At 50.6% G+C, this 17,286-nt stretch overlaps 1 protein-coding gene across 1 annotated transcript in view; it reads left to right on the forward strand.

The window, feature by feature from the left end:
- The first annotated feature begins 16,390 nt into the window (after window positions 1-16,390).
- Window positions 16,391-17,286, forward strand: part of arhgef1b (Rho guanine nucleotide exchange factor (GEF) 1b) — a 206,319-nt gene continuing 205,423 nt past the window's right edge. The window contains exon 1 of the mRNA XM_041176896.1: window positions 16,391-16,482. The gene's annotated coding sequence lies outside the window, so the exon portion shown is untranslated. The remainder of the gene's footprint in view (window positions 16,483-17,286) is intronic.

Here is a 17,286-nt window from a genome sequence, read left to right on the forward strand (position 1 = left end):
CCAAGGTAAGCCCGCCAATTTTTGTGCCTCGTTCCCGGGTGGCAGATAGCGGGAGGGAGAGCGAGGGAGGCAGAGAGTGGGAGGGAGCGCGAGGGAGGCAGCGAGAGCGAGAGGGCGAGTGGTTAGGTAGCTGGGGCCGACATAGAAAGAGGAAATGCTGCAGGCTGAGGCTTCTGTTCGTCTAAACTCTGCTCAGTGAAAGGAAATCGGGGCTTGGACCGTTCACCCAGGTTGTGTTACTGTGGGACGACCGGAGTATAGATAGCGGAGAGAATTGGGGGAGGGGGCAGGAAGGACAAGGATGGTGATTAATTCTGTTTAGTGTGACTTAATTGGACCCGGTTCTTGGTGGGTTGGAGGACAGAAAGGAACAGAGTGGCCGGGGAGAGAGAGAGTGAACGAGCCCTGCTCCGATACCTCTTGACCGCCCCCATTTCACCTTGCCCCTTCCTGTGCCATTCTCCCGAAAAGATGGCGACTGCCTAACCCTTGCACTCCTCCCCCCGCAGCTCTGTCCTGTTGCCTGCAATTCATAATCAGCTGGGATTTCCTCCCTTTGTCACACTCTTTGTGCAGCTTTGGTCCCTGACAGCACTGGCCATATCTGTGCTGCACACACCCTGGGTTACAACTTGTCTGCTAAGTTCAGAGGGAGGCCTTACCCAGCATCTTGGCTGATAAGTGTGCAGCCCCCATTGGCCAAACAGCCAGCAGCCTCCAGGGTCACGTTGTGTGGCAGGTTGTCAAATGGTCGCCCACAATCTGATATGCACTCTTTCTCTCTGCTTCTCTGTCTCTCTCTCTCCGTCTTTCTCTCTCTCTGTCTCTCTCCACTCTCTGCCTGTCTCAGTCTTTCTATCTCTCTCTCTTTCTCTCTGTCTGTGTCTCTCTGTCTCTATCTCTGTGTGCCTCTCTCTCTGTCTCTCTATTTGTCTCTCTCTCCATCTCTTTCTTTCTCTCTTTGTCTCTCTCTCTCTCTCTCACTCTGTCTCTCTAACTCTCTCTTCTCTCTCTGTCTCTCTGTCTTTCTCTCTCTCTTTCTCTTTGTCTTCCTTTCCCTTTCTGCCCCTTTCTGTCTGTCTCTCTGTTTCTCTATCCCTCTCTCTGTGTCTTTCTCTCTGTCTCTCTGTCTCTCTCTCTCTTTCACCCTCTGTCTCTCTCTCTCTTTCACTCCCTGTCCCTCTCTCTCTCTGTCTCTCTATCTCTCTCTCACTGCCTGTCTCTCTTTCTCTCTGTCTCTCCCCCTGTCTCTCTGTCTCTCTCTCTCTCTCTCTCTCTCTCTCTCCCTCTATCTCTCGCTTCTCTGTCTCTCTGCCTCGGTCTCGTTATCTCTCTCACTGTGTCTCCCTTTCTGTCTCTATCTCTTCCTGTCTCTTTCTCCCTCTACCTATTGTCTCTCTTATCTTTTCTGTCTCTGCCTCAGTGTCTCTGTCTGTCTCTCTCTCTGTTTCCCTGTCTCTCTGTCTCCCCTATCTCTCTCTGTCTCTCACTCTCTGTCTCTCTCTCTCCCCCCCATCTCTCTGTCTCTACTGCACTCTCTGTCTCTTTCTCTTCCTCCTTGACTCTCTCTGTGTCTCTCTCTTTCTCTCTGTGTCTCTATCTCTCTGTTTCTCTCTCCGTCCCGCTGCTTCTATCTCTCTCTCTGGCTCACTCGCTCTTCCTGTCTCTTTCTCTCTCTCTGTCTGTCTCTTTCTCCGTCTATCTCTCTCTCTCTCTGTCTCTCTCTTTGTCTTTCTCTCCCCATCTATCTCTGTCTCTCTCTCTCTCTCCCTACGTCTCTTCTGTCTCTCGCTCTCTATCTCTCTGTCTCTGTCTCTCTTGCTCTGTCTCTCTTTTTCTCTCCCTCTATCTCTCTGTTTCTCTCGCTCTCTCTGTCTCTATCTCTCTCTGTCTCTCTGCCTGTGTCTGTCTTTCTCCCTCCCTCTATTTCTCTCTGCCCCTCTCTCTCTGTCTATCTCTGTCTCCCTGTGTGTCTCTCTCTCTCCCTGTCTCTCTCTCTCTACCTCTCTCTCTCTGCCTGTCTTTCTCCCTCCCTCTATTTCTCTCTGCCCCTCTCTCTCTCTCTGTCTCTCTATCTCCCTGTCTCTCTCTCTCACTCTGTTTCTATCTCTGTATCTCTCTGTCTCTCCCTCTTTACCTCTTGGTCTCTCTCTCTCTGTCTCTCTGTCTGTCTCTCTCCCTCTATCTCTTCTGTCTCTCATTCTGTCTGTCTCTGTCTCTCTCTCAGCCTCTCTGTCTCTGTCTCGCTATCTCTCTTTCTTTCTCCTTCTATCTCTTCTGCCTCTCGTTCTGTCTGTCTCTGTCTCTCTCAGCCTCTCTGTCTCTGTCTCTCTATCTCTCTTTCTCTCTCCCTCTATCTCTTCTGTCTCTCATTCTGTCTGTCTCTATCTCTCTCTCAGCCTCTCTGTCTCTGTCTCTCTATCTCTCTTTCTCTCTCCCTCTATCTCTCTGTCACTCTCACGCTCTGTTTTTGTCGCTCTCTCTCTGTCTCTCTATCTGTCTCCCTCTCTCCCTCTATCTCTCTCTGCCTCTCTGTCTGTCTCTCTGTCTTTCTTTCTCCCTCTATCTCTCTCTGTCTCTCTCTCTGTCCCTTTCTGTCTCTCTGTCTCTCTCCCTCTCGCTGTCTTTATCTCTGTGTCTCTCTGTCTCTGTCTCTCTATCTCTGTCTCTCTCGCTCTCTCCATCTCTCTCTCTCTCAGTCTCTCTCGCTCCCTCTGTTTCTGTCTCTCTCTACCTCTCTCTCTCTGACTCTCTATCAACAAACCCAGACACAGTGGGAGGCAGAAACAGACACAGAGAGACAGACTTGGAACAGAGAGAGAGAGAGAGAGAGAGCGAGAAAGACAGAGAGTAAGATGGAAAGAGGCAGAGTGGGAGAGCCCAAAGAGGAGATAGAAGGAAACAGAGACAGAGTAGGAGAGGCAGAAAGATAGAAGAAGAGTGAAAGATAGAGGGAGAGTGGTAAGTGAGACAGAGACATGTGGGAGAGAGAGAGCGGGAGAGAGCAGGAGAGAGTGAGGTGGAGAGAATCAGACAGTGTGGGAGAGACAGAGAGACAGGGGAGAGAGATGGAGTGGGAGAGAGTGAGACAGAGACAGATTGGGAGGGAAAGAATTACAGACAGGAGAGAGCAATAGAAACAGGAGAGAAAGGAGGAGAGAGTTGGGGCAGAGAGAGAAAGAAAAAATCCTCTTTCTGACCATTTGAGTGAAGTGCTGATGATTTTTACATCTTAAAGTTGCCTTTTGAGATATGGTAGTTCAATGGAAGATGTTTATCATATTCAGCAAAATCAGATCTTCATCACACAGCAACCCACACACAGACATAAAGATAGAGAATGAAACCATACAGAATTCCATGCACCACAAGTTCCAGAGATACTGACTCTCACTGGGGTACGGGTTCCACACACACACTGACTCTCACTGGGGTATGGGTCCCACACAAACTGACACTCACTGGGGTACGGTTCCCACACACACTGACTCTCACTGGGGTACGGGTCCCACACACACTGACTCTCACTGGGGTACGGGTCCCACACACACTGACTCTCACTGGGGTACGGGTCCCACACACACTGACTCTCACTGGGGTACGGGTCCCACACACACTGACTCTCACTGGGGTACGGGTCCCACACACACTGACTCTCACTGGGGTACGGGTCCCACACACACTGACTCTCACTGGGGTACGGGTCCCACACACACTGACTCTCACTGGGGTACGGGTCCCACACACATTGACTCTCACTGGGGTATGGGTTCCATACTAACGGGTTGGTGCACCAATTGATGTTGAGTCATTCTATCTAGTTTATGATCCTGTCATATCTGTTTGGGGACAAGCCGCTGTGTTTGTTCAGGATGTTGAAATTAGTTTGTTCGATTTTACAGGATGGTATTTAAGGCATTTACTTGTGCACACTGCTTTGAAATACAGAAGCGTTAATAGGTACAATGTAGTCTCCATGTGGCTTTTAGCAGACTGTGTTTGTAATGTAATCAGTTTTACTGGTGATTAATAAGCCATCTTTATCTGATCTCAGTCCTGGACGAGGGGGAAATCACCCAGAAAGTTAGTGCTTCTGATCATTGTGCAAGGGAGCATATGTATCTGTCTGTGGCCATGTCTGTGTGTCTGTTTTGTTATTGTTCATTCATAGTATGTGAGCAGTTCTGGCTGGGCCAGCATTTATTGCCCATCCCTAATTACCCCTTGAGAAGGTGTTGGTGAGCTGCCATCTTGAGACGCTGCAGTCCATGTGGTGTAGGTACACCCACAGCGCTGTTAGGGAGGGATTTTGACCTAGTGCCAGTGAAGGAATGGCGATATATTTCCAAATGAGGATGGTGAGTGGCTTGGAGGGGAACTTCCAGTTGGTGGTGTTCCCACGTGTCTGCTGCCCTTGTCCTTCTAGATGATAGTGGTCATGAGTTTGGAAGGTGCTGTCTAAGGAGCCTTGGTGAAATCCTGCAGTGCATCTTGTAGATGGTACACACACTGCTGCCACTGTGTATCAGTGGTGGAGGGAGTGAATGTTTGTGGAAGGGGTGCCAATCAAGTGGGCTGCTTTGTCCTGGATGGTGTCGAGCTTCTTGAGTGTTGTGGGAGCTGCACTCATCCAGGCAAGTGGGGAGTATTCCATCACACTCCTGACTTGTGCCTTGTAGATGGTGGACAGAGATTGGGGAGTCAGGAGGTGAATTACTCGCTGCAGGATTCCCAGCCTCTGACATGCTCTTGTAGCCACAGTACTTATATGGATAGTCCAGTTCAGTATCTGGTCAATGGTAACCCCCAGGATGTCGATGTTGTTTATATTTTTGAGTGTGTTTGTGCCCATTTGCGTTTATGTCTGAGCACGTGTCTGGGTCTATGTCTTTATGTTTGCCTTTGTTTGTGTCTGTGTCTAGGTCTGTGCGAGGTTGGGTCTGCTTCTATGTCTGTGTCTGTACCTAGGTCTGTGTGAGTCTGTGTCTGCTTCAATGTCTATGTCTGTGGCTAGGTCTGTGCGAGTCTATATTTGCATCTATGTCTGTGTTTGTGACTGTGTGAGGCTGTGACTGCTTCCACACCTGTATCTGTGTCTGTGTCTAGGTTGGTGCAAAGCTGTGTCTGTATCTATGTCTGTGTCTGTGTCTAGGTCTGTGTGAGCCTGTGTCTGCATCTATGTCTGTGTCTGTGTTTAGGTCTGTGTGAGTCTGTGTCTGCATCTATGTCTGTGTCTGTGTTTCGGTCTGTGTGAGCCTGTGTCTGTATCTATGTCTGTGTCTGTGTTTAGGTCTGTGTGAGTCCGTGTCTGTAGCTACGTCTGTGTTTGTGTTTCGGTCTGTGTGAGTCTGTGTCTACATCTATGTCTGTGTCTGTGTTTAGGTCTGTGTGAGTCCGTGTCTGTAGCTACGTCTGTGTCTGTGTTTAGGTCTGTGTGAGTCTGTGTCTGCATCTATGTCTGTGTCTGTGTTTCGGTCTGTGTGAGTCTGTGTCTGCATCTATGTCTGTGTCTGTGTTTAGGTCTGTGTGAGTCCGTGTCTGTAGCTATGTCTGTGTCTGTGTTTAGGTCTGTGTGAGTCCATGTCTGTAGCTACGTCTGTGTCTGTGTTTAGGTCTGTGTGAGTCCGTGTCTGTATCTATGTCTGTGTCTGTGTTTAGGTCTGTGTGAGTCCGTGTTTGTATCTATGTCTGTGTCTGTGTTTAGGTCTGTGTGAGTCCGTGTCTGTATCTATGTCTGTGTCTGTGTTTAGGTCTGTGTGAGTCCGTGTCTGTATCTATGTCTGTGTCTGTGTGAATTTGCATCAGTTCTTTCGAAGAAGGTTCCCCTTAGACCCACTCTCCTGCTCTTTACCCTCTCATATCTCCAGCTTTCTCTCCTTCAGGACATAATCCAAATCCTTTTTGAAGGCTTCTCTTGATTCCGCCTCCTCCACCTCTGCTGTTCCTAATCCAAACCACTCGTTGCATTGGGCAGTTTTTCCTTGTGTCCTCCCCTAGTTCTTTTGCCGATCGTCTTAAACCAGTGCCCTCTGATTACTGACCCTTCAGCCATTGCAAACAGCTTCTCCTTATTTGCTCTATCGAAACCCATCTTGATTCCGACCATCCCTGCCCAACCTCCTGCTCAGTGCTCGAAGGGGAGCAACCCCAGCTTCTCCGGTCTCCCGGGGGGGGAGGGGGCGTGGGGGGAGAGAATTGTAACAATCTCATTCCTTGAACCGCTCGAGTAAATCTCCCCTGTCCGCTTGCCCGAAACCTTCATGTCCTTCAGACAACGTGGCATCCGGGGGCTGGACACCACACTCCAGCAGTGCTCAAACGGGTATTTTACATCACTTCCTGGCTTTTGTTTCTCTTACTAAATCCCAGGATCCAATATGCTTTATTGTGGTAACCGTGTGTATTGTCCCTCCCTCCCTCCTGGCAACCGCGTGTCATGTGATGTGCTGTGGGGGCTTTGACCAGTGAGCACTTAGCGCGGGCAATCGGGGGTGGGGGTGGGGGTTGGGGTTGGGGGTGGGTAGTCTTCTGGATGAAGGATCGGGTCCAGGTGCAAGCCCTCTGAGGTGTCTCCGTCATGAAGTCTTATTGTTTCTTTACGAAACCCGTCTGCTCCATCGAGTCATAGAAATGTAGCAACATAGAAACTAGGAGCAGGAGAAGGCCATTCGGCCCCTCGATCCTGCTCCACCATTCATTATGATCATGGCTGATCATCCAACTCAACAGCCCTGCTCCTGCTTTCTCCCCATATTCTTTGATCCCTTTCGCCCCCAAGAGCTATATCAAGACAGTCATCACACGTTATCAAAGCTTTGTCCCATCCACTTCAAAAGAGAGTCTACACTGTGTGGCTCCGATATTCCTTCTCAAATGGAGTACCCAAACAGGGAACTAACTAGCGCTGGATGTAAACTTATCTTCACACCTCCACTGTTACACCCAATTCTGCTATTGATGGAACTCAAACCCCTGCGGTGAACACATCTGGGGGGTGGGAGCTGAGTAAAGCGGAGGGATTGGCTCCGCATCGGGGGGGGGTGGAGCAGGATGCTGAAGGGGTGGCCTTTACTCCTGAATAATATCATCCGATTGTTGTTAAAAACCCACCTGGGTCACTAATGTCCCTTTAGGGGAGGAAATCTGCCCTCCTTACCCGGCCCAGCCTACACGTGGCTCCAGACCCACAGCAATGCGGCTGCCCCTTAAAGTGTCCCTTGAAATGGCCGAGTGATCCATTCAGTTCAAGGGCAGTTAGGGTTGGGGAACAAATGCTGGCCCTGCAAGCGGAGCGAAAGCATAAATAAGGAATAGATTTCAATACTCCCGCTTGCGGATTCTGCTTTAATCCAGCCCCAGCCGGCTAGGCCGAGCAGCCTGTTTCTGGGCTGGGCTTTGTTTTTCTTTTTGGGTGGGGGTGGGGGAGGCGGCGGTGGGGGGGGAGTTGGGGGGGGGGGTGGTTTGGCTTAGGGGGATGTGAGCATCAGGGGCGAGGCCGGCGTTTGCTGCCCATCCCTAATTGCTCCCCGAACTGAGCGTCTGGCTCGGCCATATCACAGGGCGCTTCAGAGTGGGTCTGGAGTCACGTGAAGGCCAGGCCGGGGGGTGGGGGGGGGCGGTGGGGGGTGTTGGGGGCAATGGTGATGTCGTGGTAATGTCACTGGACCAGTAGCCCAGAGGCCCAGGCTAATGGGGTGGGGTTCGAATCCCACCACGGCAACTGGTGGAATTTAAATTCAATTAAGAAATTCTGAAGTTGGAATCGGAAGTTGGCCTCGACTGTCATCGCCCGTTGTTAAAAACACATCTGATCGACTAATGTCCTTTAGGGAAGGAGAGCTCCTGTCCTTACCCGCTCTGGCCAAGTGTGACTCCAGACCCACAGCAACGCGGCTGCCTCCTAAACTGTCTCTTGCAAAGGCCGAGTGAGCCAAACCGTTCAAGGGCAGTTAGGAATGAGCAACAAATGCAAGCAAAGCCCGCATGCCATGAGAGCCTAAATAAAGTATTACGGAGACGAGCTTTCAACTGCAATTTAAAACCCACCAGCTGCTGATTTGAACCCTTGTCCCTGGGGTATGAGCCTGAACTGGGCCTCGTGATTATCAGCTCAGTGACAAATACCACTCTGCTCTATAAAATTACACCCAGGCTACTTGTATGAACCTGAAATTTCGTCGCCTTCCTCTCCTTTTAGATGCTCCTTAGTAACTAATTCTTTGTACCAAGTTTACATCCACTCTGGCATAAGCGGAGTCCAAGACAGTTGCTTAGTGGAGGCTCCGGGTGCTCTTTTGTTGCCTTTGATAATGAGATCCTGCCTTCCGGACACCACAGCCGGGCCCTCGCTTTTTTGTTAATGCTGATCAGCACAGTCTAGTTGATGTGATCACTCACACAGATGCTTCCCTGGTTGGACTATACAGAGTCCCATTGTTCCTATGTGCCAGAGGAAAGCGAGACCTGCACTTCTGTAGCACCTGTCACATCCTCAGGATGTCCCGAAGTGATTCGCAGCCAAAGAGTTACTTCTGGAGTGCCGTTGACGTGTGCACAGCAAGCTCCAACAAAAAGCAATATGACAGTGACGAGATAATATATTTTTTATTCAGTGATATTGGTTGAGTGTCTCCGACACTTGAAAGAACTGCCCCTGTTCATCCTCCAGTAGTGAACTTTTACATCTACCTCACAGTGCAGACAGGGCCGAGGTTTAATGTCTCATCTGAAAGGTTGCAACACTAACAGTGCAGCACTGCCTCAGCATTGGCCCAATGACAGTGCAGCACTCCCTCAGTAATGACCCTCTGACAGTGCAGCACTCCCTCAATACTGACCCTCTGACAGTGCAGTGCTCACTCAGTACTGACCCTCTGACAGTGCAGCACTCCCTCAGTATTGACCCTCCAACAGTGCAGCGGTACCTCAGTACTGACCCTCCGACAGTGCAGCACTCCCTCAGTAATGACCCTCTGACAGTGCAGCACTCCCTCAATACTGACCCTCTGACAGTGCAGTGCTCACTCAGTACTGACCCTCTGACAGTGCAGCACTCCCTCAGTATTGACCCTCCAACAGTGCAGCGGTACCTCAGTACTGACCCTCTGACAGTGCAGAACTCCCTCAGTATTGACCCTCCAACAGTGCAGTGGTACCTCAGTACTGACCCTCTGACAGTGCAGCAATCCCTCAGTACTGACCCTCCGACAGTGCAGCGCTCCCTCAGTACTGACCCTCCGACAGTGCAGCGCTCACTCAGTACTGACCCTCTGACAGTGCAGCACTCCCTCAGTATTGACCCTCCAACAGTGCAGCGGTACCTCAGTACTGACCCTCTGACAGTGCAGAACTCCTTCAGTATTGACCCTCCAACAGTGCAGCGGTACCTCAGTACTGACCCTCTGACAGTGCAGAACTCCCTCAGTATTGACCCTCCAACAGTGCAGCGGTACCTCAGTACTGACCCTCTGACAGTGCAGCAATCCCTCAGTACTGACCCTCCGACAGCGCAGCGCTCCCTCAGTACTGACCCTCCGACAGTGCAGCACTCCCTCAGTACTGACCCTCTGACAGTGCAGCGCTCCCTCAGTACTCACCCTCCAACAGTGCAGCACTCCCTCAATACTGACCCTGTGACAATGCAGTGCTCCCTTGGTACTGACCCTCTGACAGTGCAGCACTCCCTCAGTACTGACCCTCCGACAGTGCAGCACTCCCTCCGTACTGACCCTCTGACAGTTCAGCACTCCCTCTGTCCTTCACTTAGTGAGTTGGCTCAGATCGTGGACTCGCACCTGTTAAGTGGACACTTGTGCCTATGACCTTCTGACCCACAGAGGAGAGCTTCATCCATTGGAGGCCGCTGATTGGTTAACAGTGGAGCAAAGTTCAGAGGGGAACAGGTTAAAGGCACTGGTCATGACAATGCAGTCGTGATAAAACACCCCATGAGGTGGTGAGGGAGAGAGAGAGAGAGAGAAAGAGATATAAAGAGAAAGACAAAGAGAGAAACAGAGATAGAGAGAGGGGGAGAGGGAGGCAGATAGAGAGAGAGAGTGGCAGAGAGGGAGAACTTGGCAAAAAGGGAGAGACACAGAGAGAGGTTGACAGAGAGGGAGAGAGTAATGGAGAGGGAAAAAGTAAGAGAGTGAATGCCAGAGTGAGAGAGAGAGAGAGAGAGAGAGAGAGATACAGGGAGAGAAACAGAGAGAGAGCGCCAGAGAGTGAGGGATTATGGGGTGTGCTGGTGGGGAGGGGTTGGTGGGGTTGGTGGTCAGAGAGACAGAGAGAGAGTTAGAGACAGGCAGGGTGAGAGAGACTGACAGAGAGAGAGAGAGACAGATAGACGGAATGACACAGAGGTGGACAGAGACTGAGAGAGATAGATTGAGAGTGACAGAGAGAGAGGTTGACAGAGAGTATGACGAGAGAGAGAGAGAGAAAGACAGGGGGAGACAGAGAATGGGAAAGAATCAGAGAGGGAGAGAGTGACAGCGAAAGAGAAAGGTCACAGAGAGAGAGAGAGAGAGCACTCCTGGAGATTGTTTGCACAGAGTATAGTCAGTTGTTCTCTGAGCCGAGTGGGAGATTGCATTTGGGACAACGACTGTTCAGGCTAATTTTGTTTGGCTGATGTTGTCCCCTGGTTTTCTGGTTGAAAACCCAGAACCTTACTTACTAATTTTTCAGTAGCAATACATGTCGCTGACAGGTGAAACAACAATGCTTCAAATGAATCAAAACTCTTTTTTCTAGAACGTTCCAATCTCCTGGGAATGCTGGTGGGGGGTCAGGGAGGGGTTATATGGCTCAGGACCCTGACAGGTGTCCCCCCCCAACCCACCCACATTCCCTGTGGCCTCTCACTGCTGCAAGCTGTCATGGTCGGAGACGGAGGTGAAGGGACCCCGTTCATGCCAACGACGCCAGGCCTGAGGGCGCTGGTCCTCTCCGTGCGTCAGGGTCCCTCCTTTCTCAGTCTGTCAGCTTTACAGGAACTGTGTCAGCTTTTAGCTTCAGAGGCCTGCCGAGCAGATAGCACCAGCAGGCCGTGCGAGTGGGCAAGAAGGTGGCAGATGGAGTGCAACGCTGGGGAAGTGTGAAGTTATTCACGTTCTTCTTAAGGACAGAAGAGCAGAACATTTTTGAAAGGGCACGAAACTTGTCAACGCTGAGGGAAACTTGGGCGTGCTTGCACAAGGAGCACAGAGAGCTCACGTGCAGGTGCAGCAAGCTATTAGGAAGGTGCGTTGGCCCTTTAATGCAAGGAGATTGGAGTACAAGAACAGAGAAGTCTTGCTGCAGCTGCGCAGAGCTTTGGTGAGGCCACATCTGGAGAACCTGTGTGCAGTGTTGGTCTCCACATTTCAGGGTTTGCCGCCCCTCCAGGGTTGGCCTGGAACCTCCAGTCACTGAAGGTCAATCTTCAGGACACTGCTTTGTGTGCTACCCTGGAACAAAACCATCGGGGTTTGAAGGTCGAAGGGTCAGTCGCAAGGGGGCATGAGTTCAAGGTGAGGGGCAGGAGGTTTAGGGGGGATGTGAGGAAAAACATTTTTACCCAGAGGGTGGTGAGGGTCTGGAATGGGCTGCCTGGGAGGGTGGTGGAGGCGGGTTGCCTCACATCCTTTAAAAAGTACCTGGATGGGCACTTGGCACGTCATAACATTCAAGGCTGTGGGCCAAGTGGTGGTAAATGGGGTTAGGTAGGTAGGTCAGGTGTTTCTCACATGTCGGTGCAGACTCGATGGGCCGAAGGGCCTCTTCTGCACTGAGTGATTCTGTGCCATTGAAAAGATTGGGGGTTTTTTTGGCCATTTTCTTTGAACGTTTTTCTTTACCACATATAAGAATAATGAAAATGGGCAAAAGAAATAAACAGTCAAGCGTCATCCAATTGGGTCATGAGTCTTTCTGGCTTTCCGATTGACATAGGAAGGCCATACGTCACAAGGATGGATGTGTTGGCTGACTAATGGCTGGGCCAAGTCATGTGATGAAACCTCCAGAAATACATCTAATCGCAGTCGGCAACCCTAATATACTTGGATTGGTGCTACAGCGAAGGTTCACTAGATTGGTCACTTGGATGAAGGGTTTGTCCTGTGATGAGAGGCTGAGGCAATTGGGTCTATTTTCTCTGGAGTTTAGGAGAATGAGAGGTGATCTCATTGGAAGCTACAAAATTCTGAAGGGGTTTGATCGGGGAGACGCTGAGAGATTGTTTCGATTGGTTGGGGAACCTAAAACATGGGGGGCAGAGTCTCAGGATGAAGGGCCGATCGTTTAGGACTGAGATGGGGAGAAATCACTTCACGATGCTCCATCGTTGGACATATTTAAGGTTTGTTTGGGCCCATTTTGGGTCTCAGGAAATTGAGATATGGGGAGCAGGCAGGAAAATGGAGTTGAGGTCCAAGGTCAGCCATGATTGTGTTGAATGGTGGAGCAGTCTTGACAGGCTGTGTGGTCTATTCCTGCTCCTAATTCTTGTGTTCTTGGGCTCCTGAGCTGAGGGTTTTCTGTGGGAGATGGAGGGAGAGAAACTGAGGGAAAAGTTCAGAGAGACTAAGAGGCAGAAAGAGAATGTGAGAGTGACAAGGAGACAAGTGAGAGGGAAAGACAGGGACAGACAGAGAGAGAGAGAGAAGGAGACAGAGAGAGACAAAGGGAAAGAGGCCAAGAGAGAGAGAAAGGGAAATGGCAGAGAGACAGGGAGAGAGAGAGGGACAGAGGGAAAGGCAGAGAGAGAGAGGGAGATACAGAAAGGGAGACAGCAGAGAGAGAGAGGGACAGAGGGAAAGGCAGAGAGAGAGCAGAGAGAGAGAGAGACAGGGAAGGACATTGAGAGAGTGGCAGAGATAGGGAGAGACATGTGAGTTGGAGAGAGGGAGAGACAGAGAAGGAGAGGTGGAGAGAGGGAAAGGTAGAGAAAGAGATAGGTAGAGAGAGGAAGAGGCAGAGAGACGCAGAGGCACTGAAAGGTAGAGAGACCTCGGAATAGCGAGAGGGAGAGAGAGAGAGAGATGGGAGAAAGCTTCAGAGAGGAGGAGGAACAGAGAAAGGAAGAGAGATATGGGAATGACAATGAAGGAATGACAGACAGACTGGGAGTGAGATTAAGAGAGAAATATATCAAATAGTTGGGAAGAAACAAGACCGAGAGACTGAAAGAGCTGAGTGTGAGTGCAATTTTGGCTTTGTCACATATGTAGAGGTAGTCAGAGATAGCGGTGAAAAGGTTGGAGGGCCTTTGTGATGTTATGCGATGTGCGAGGGTTTGTGGTCAAAGCACACACACACAGCCTGAAATTTGGCAGCCTATTGCCCGTGCTCACTGCTGCTTTAACACGGAGCGTTTAAAATGTATTCAAGACATATGGGGGAACCTCTGTAAAATGTCCACAAGCACTGCTGTCTCTGAGCAGCTAATGAAGAAATCAGGGAGCTCCAGTTAGAAGCTGAACCACACACTCTTGTAGGCCGAAGCCTTTTGAGTGGTTGGAGTACAGAGGGTGGAGTCACATTGTCTCGACACTTAAACTGTCTGTAAAATGGCACCTCACTCTAAACAACAAACAGGAAATTATTTGTTCAGAGGCGGAAGACGCTTTGTTGTGTTTTAGTGCAGTTTATCTCAATGGGAGTTCCTCTGTAGCAAATGAGGATCAGGCAATGGGAGCTGTGGTTGCTCTCAGCTGTGATTGGTTTGGGATCTGTTATGAGCCAGATCCCCCTCAATGTTAGATCCAGTTTTGGGATTCTTCTCATTAGATCTGGTCTGAGACTCCCCAGTGTTGCAATCTGAGACTCTGCCAGTGTTAGATCCAGCCTGAGATCCCCTCAGTATTAGATCCAGTCTGAGATCCCCTTGGTGTTAGATCCAGTCTGCGATCCGCTCAGTGTTAGATCTAGTCTGTGATCTTCTCAGTGATAGATCCTATCTGAGATCCTCTCAGAGTTAGATCCAGTCCGTGATCTTCTCAGTGTTAGATCCTGCCTGGGATCTCCTGAGTATTAGATCCAGCCTGAGATCCTCTCAGTTAGATCCAGTCCATGATCCTCTCAGTATTAGACCCAGTCTGTGATCCCCTCAGTGTTAGATCCAGTCCGTGATCCTCTCAGTGTTAGATCCAGTCCGTGATCCTCTCAGTGTTAGATCCTATCTGAGATCCTCTCAGAGTTAGATCCAGTCCGTGATCTTCTCAGTGTTAGATCCTGCCTGGGATCTCCTGAGTATTAGATCCAGTCTGAGATCCTCTCAGAGTTAGATCCAGTCTGAGGACCACTCAGTGTTAGATCCAGTCCGCGATCCTCTCAGTGTCAGATCCAGTCTGAGATCCTCTCAGTGTTAGATCCAGTCTGAGATCCTCTCAGAGTTAGATCCAGTCTGAGATCCTCTCAGTGTTAGATCCAGTCTGAGGACCACTCAGTGTTAGACCCAGTCAGATGCCCTCATTTTGAGATCCAGCTTGGATTTATTGTCTTTTGAATGATAAAGATTCCATGGACACCATTTCAAGGAAGAGCAGGGTCCGTATTCTCCCCTCTTCCACTCCCTCCCCCCACCCCACCCAGTGTCCTGGAGCCAATTCTGTCCCTCAACCAACCTCACAAAAACAGATGGCCTGGTCATTTAGCATATAACTATTTATGGGAGCTTGCTGTGCATTAAAACTGTATGCTAGCTTCAGAAATACTTCATTGGCAGTGATGTGCTTGGTGTGTTCTGATGTCATGAAAGGCACGACATAACTATAAGTAGGTGTAGTCATTGCTGTTAAGTATAAAACATGGCAGCCAATTTACACAGTGCAAGGTCTCACAAGCTGTAACATGATAATAACAAAATGATTGCTTTTGTAAAGCTGATTAATATTGGCCAGGACAGCAGGCATATTTCTCCTGCTTTTCTTGAAAATGTGGCCTTTGGGACAATTATATCCACCTGAGAGGACAGATGGAGCACTCCCTCAGTACTGACCCTCCGACAGTGCAGCACTCCCTCAGTACTAACCCTCCGACAGTGCGGCACTCCCTCAGTACTGACCCTCCGACAGTGCGGCGCTCCCTCAGTACTGACCCTCCGACAGTGCGGCGCTCCCTCAGTACTGACCCTCCGACAGTGCGGCACTCCCTCAGTACTGACCCTTTGACAGTGCAGCGCTCCCTCAGTACTGACCCTCCGATAGTGCAACTTTCCCTCAGTAATGACACCTGGAGGGTGAGCATTGAGTTTTGTGCTGATGTCTCGTCTCTGGTGTGGAACCTGAATCCACTGTCCCTGATGCAGAGGCGAGATAGAGAGAGATAGAGGGAGAGAGATAGAGAGGGAAGGGTCATACAGACTCAAAACGTTAACTCTGTTTCTCTCTCCACATATGCTGTCAGAGCTGCTGAGTTTTTCCAGCAATTTCAGGTTTTATTTCAGATTTCCAGCATACGCAGTATTTTGCTTTTGTTTTACAGCGATAATAACTTTGTGGCTCACCAAGTTAAGCTGTAAGTTTTAACTGATTTTAACCACACCTCCATTTCCTCCCTTGCTATTATGGTCTCAAGACCCTCTGCTAGTTCCCCAACTCTGATGCTTACCAAGGCCTTCTCCCCTCCTACTGGTCACTGGAAGCCACATTGCTGCCCACCGTCACACCCCCCAACCCTGACACCCGACCCTCACACCCCGCAGCCCCCACACCACACAGCCCATACCCAACCCTCATACCCCCACACCACAATCCCCACCCCACAGCCCCCACACCCCCACCCAATGTGTGTTTCTGGGTGCGGGGGAGGATGGTGGTCGGTGGATTGACCCTGAATATGACTGCCTGGCTGTTTGTGAGGCTATGCTGTGTACACAGTGGCCTGCAGCCTTAACTGCACTGCCAACAGTGACCACGCTTTAAAAATGGACTCACTGGCTGTAAGGGACTGGGAAGGGCCCTGAAATTAAACTCGCCGAGCCTGCGAAAAGGCTTTTTGAACAAAAATAATTCCCGAATAACCTTTTTTCTTTTGGTGTTTAGACTGAATGATGGGAATTTGAGGGCTGAAATGCGATGCCGGGGGGGTTGGCAATTTGAATTGAGTTTCCTGAGGAATCTGACAGCTCCTGGAATCTGACTCCAGCCCAATCCTGGAGTCTCAGCACATCCCCAAAACTGGTGTCTTGTCTTTTTTTTAACCTGATAATCCCCCTCTCTTCAGGCTTTTGCTTTCTAACTGCTTGGTAGGGAGGAGGTGGGGTGGGAAATCTCTCACTTCAGCCATGGCCCAGCTCCCCAACAGGAGTTCAGTTGGCTGGGTGGGTGAGTGAGTGGGTGGGAGGTGGGGGCGGAACCATAGCGCGGCGGAACCATGTGAGCGGCCTCAGCGGGGGCGAGTGCTCCGGGCGGACCGGGAGGCCGGGGGAAGGGATTAAGCGGCGGACTTGTCATCAAGGAGCAGCCAAAGGGAGTGGATCCAGCATCCAGGATCCAGGTGAGAGAAGCTGGGGAGAGGGAGAGGAAGGGAGGAGGGAAGAGGGAATGAGTGAGGGAGGGAGGGATGAGGGAAGAGGGAAGGAGGGAGGGAAGAGGGAGGAGGGAAGAGAGAAGGAGGGAAGGACGGAGGAGAGGGGAGGGTCTGGGGCTGGGGTTGGGACTGGGGCTGGGGCTGGGGCTGGGGCTGGGGCTGGACAGGCCCACCCAGGGTTTCCAACCCCTCCACAGGACTGGCCTGGAGTCCCCAGGACACTGCTGTGTGCAGCCCTGGAGAGAAACCAGAGGGGGCAGGAGGAAAGATTGCTTTTTCCCTTCCCATTTTCAAATGAACACTTCTCTTTGCCAGATGTTGAAAGTGGGTAGGGAAAGAGGAGGAGGGGGCTGCAAACTTGGGGGGGGGGGGGGGTGCGAAAGTGCTGTTTGGCAGACCGAGAAGCATCATCCAATTGGGTTGATGAGTCTTTTTTGGCTTTCCGATTGGCTTAGGAAGGCAAGTGCATCGCAAGGATGGATGTGTTGGCTGACTAATGACTGGGGTTGTGGGATCAAGTCATGCGATGAAACCTCCAGGAATACGTTAAATCACATTTGGCAGCCCTGGTCCTGGGAGTGTTTGATGGGGACAGTGTAGAGGGAGCTTTACTCTGTATCTAACCCTGTGCTGTACCTGTCCTGGGAGTGTTTGATGTGGACAGTGTAGAGGGAGCTTTACTCTGTATCTAACCCCGTGCTGTACCTGTCCTGGGAGTGTTTAATGGGGACAGTGTTGAGGGAGCTTTACTCTGTATCTAACCCCGTGCTG

The sequence above is a fragment of the Carcharodon carcharias genome, chromosome 29, assembly GCF_017639515.1.
Source record: "Carcharodon carcharias isolate sCarCar2 chromosome 29, sCarCar2.pri, whole genome shotgun sequence".
In the NCBI taxonomy this organism is placed as follows: Eukaryota; Metazoa; Chordata; class Chondrichthyes; order Lamniformes; family Lamnidae; genus Carcharodon; species Carcharodon carcharias.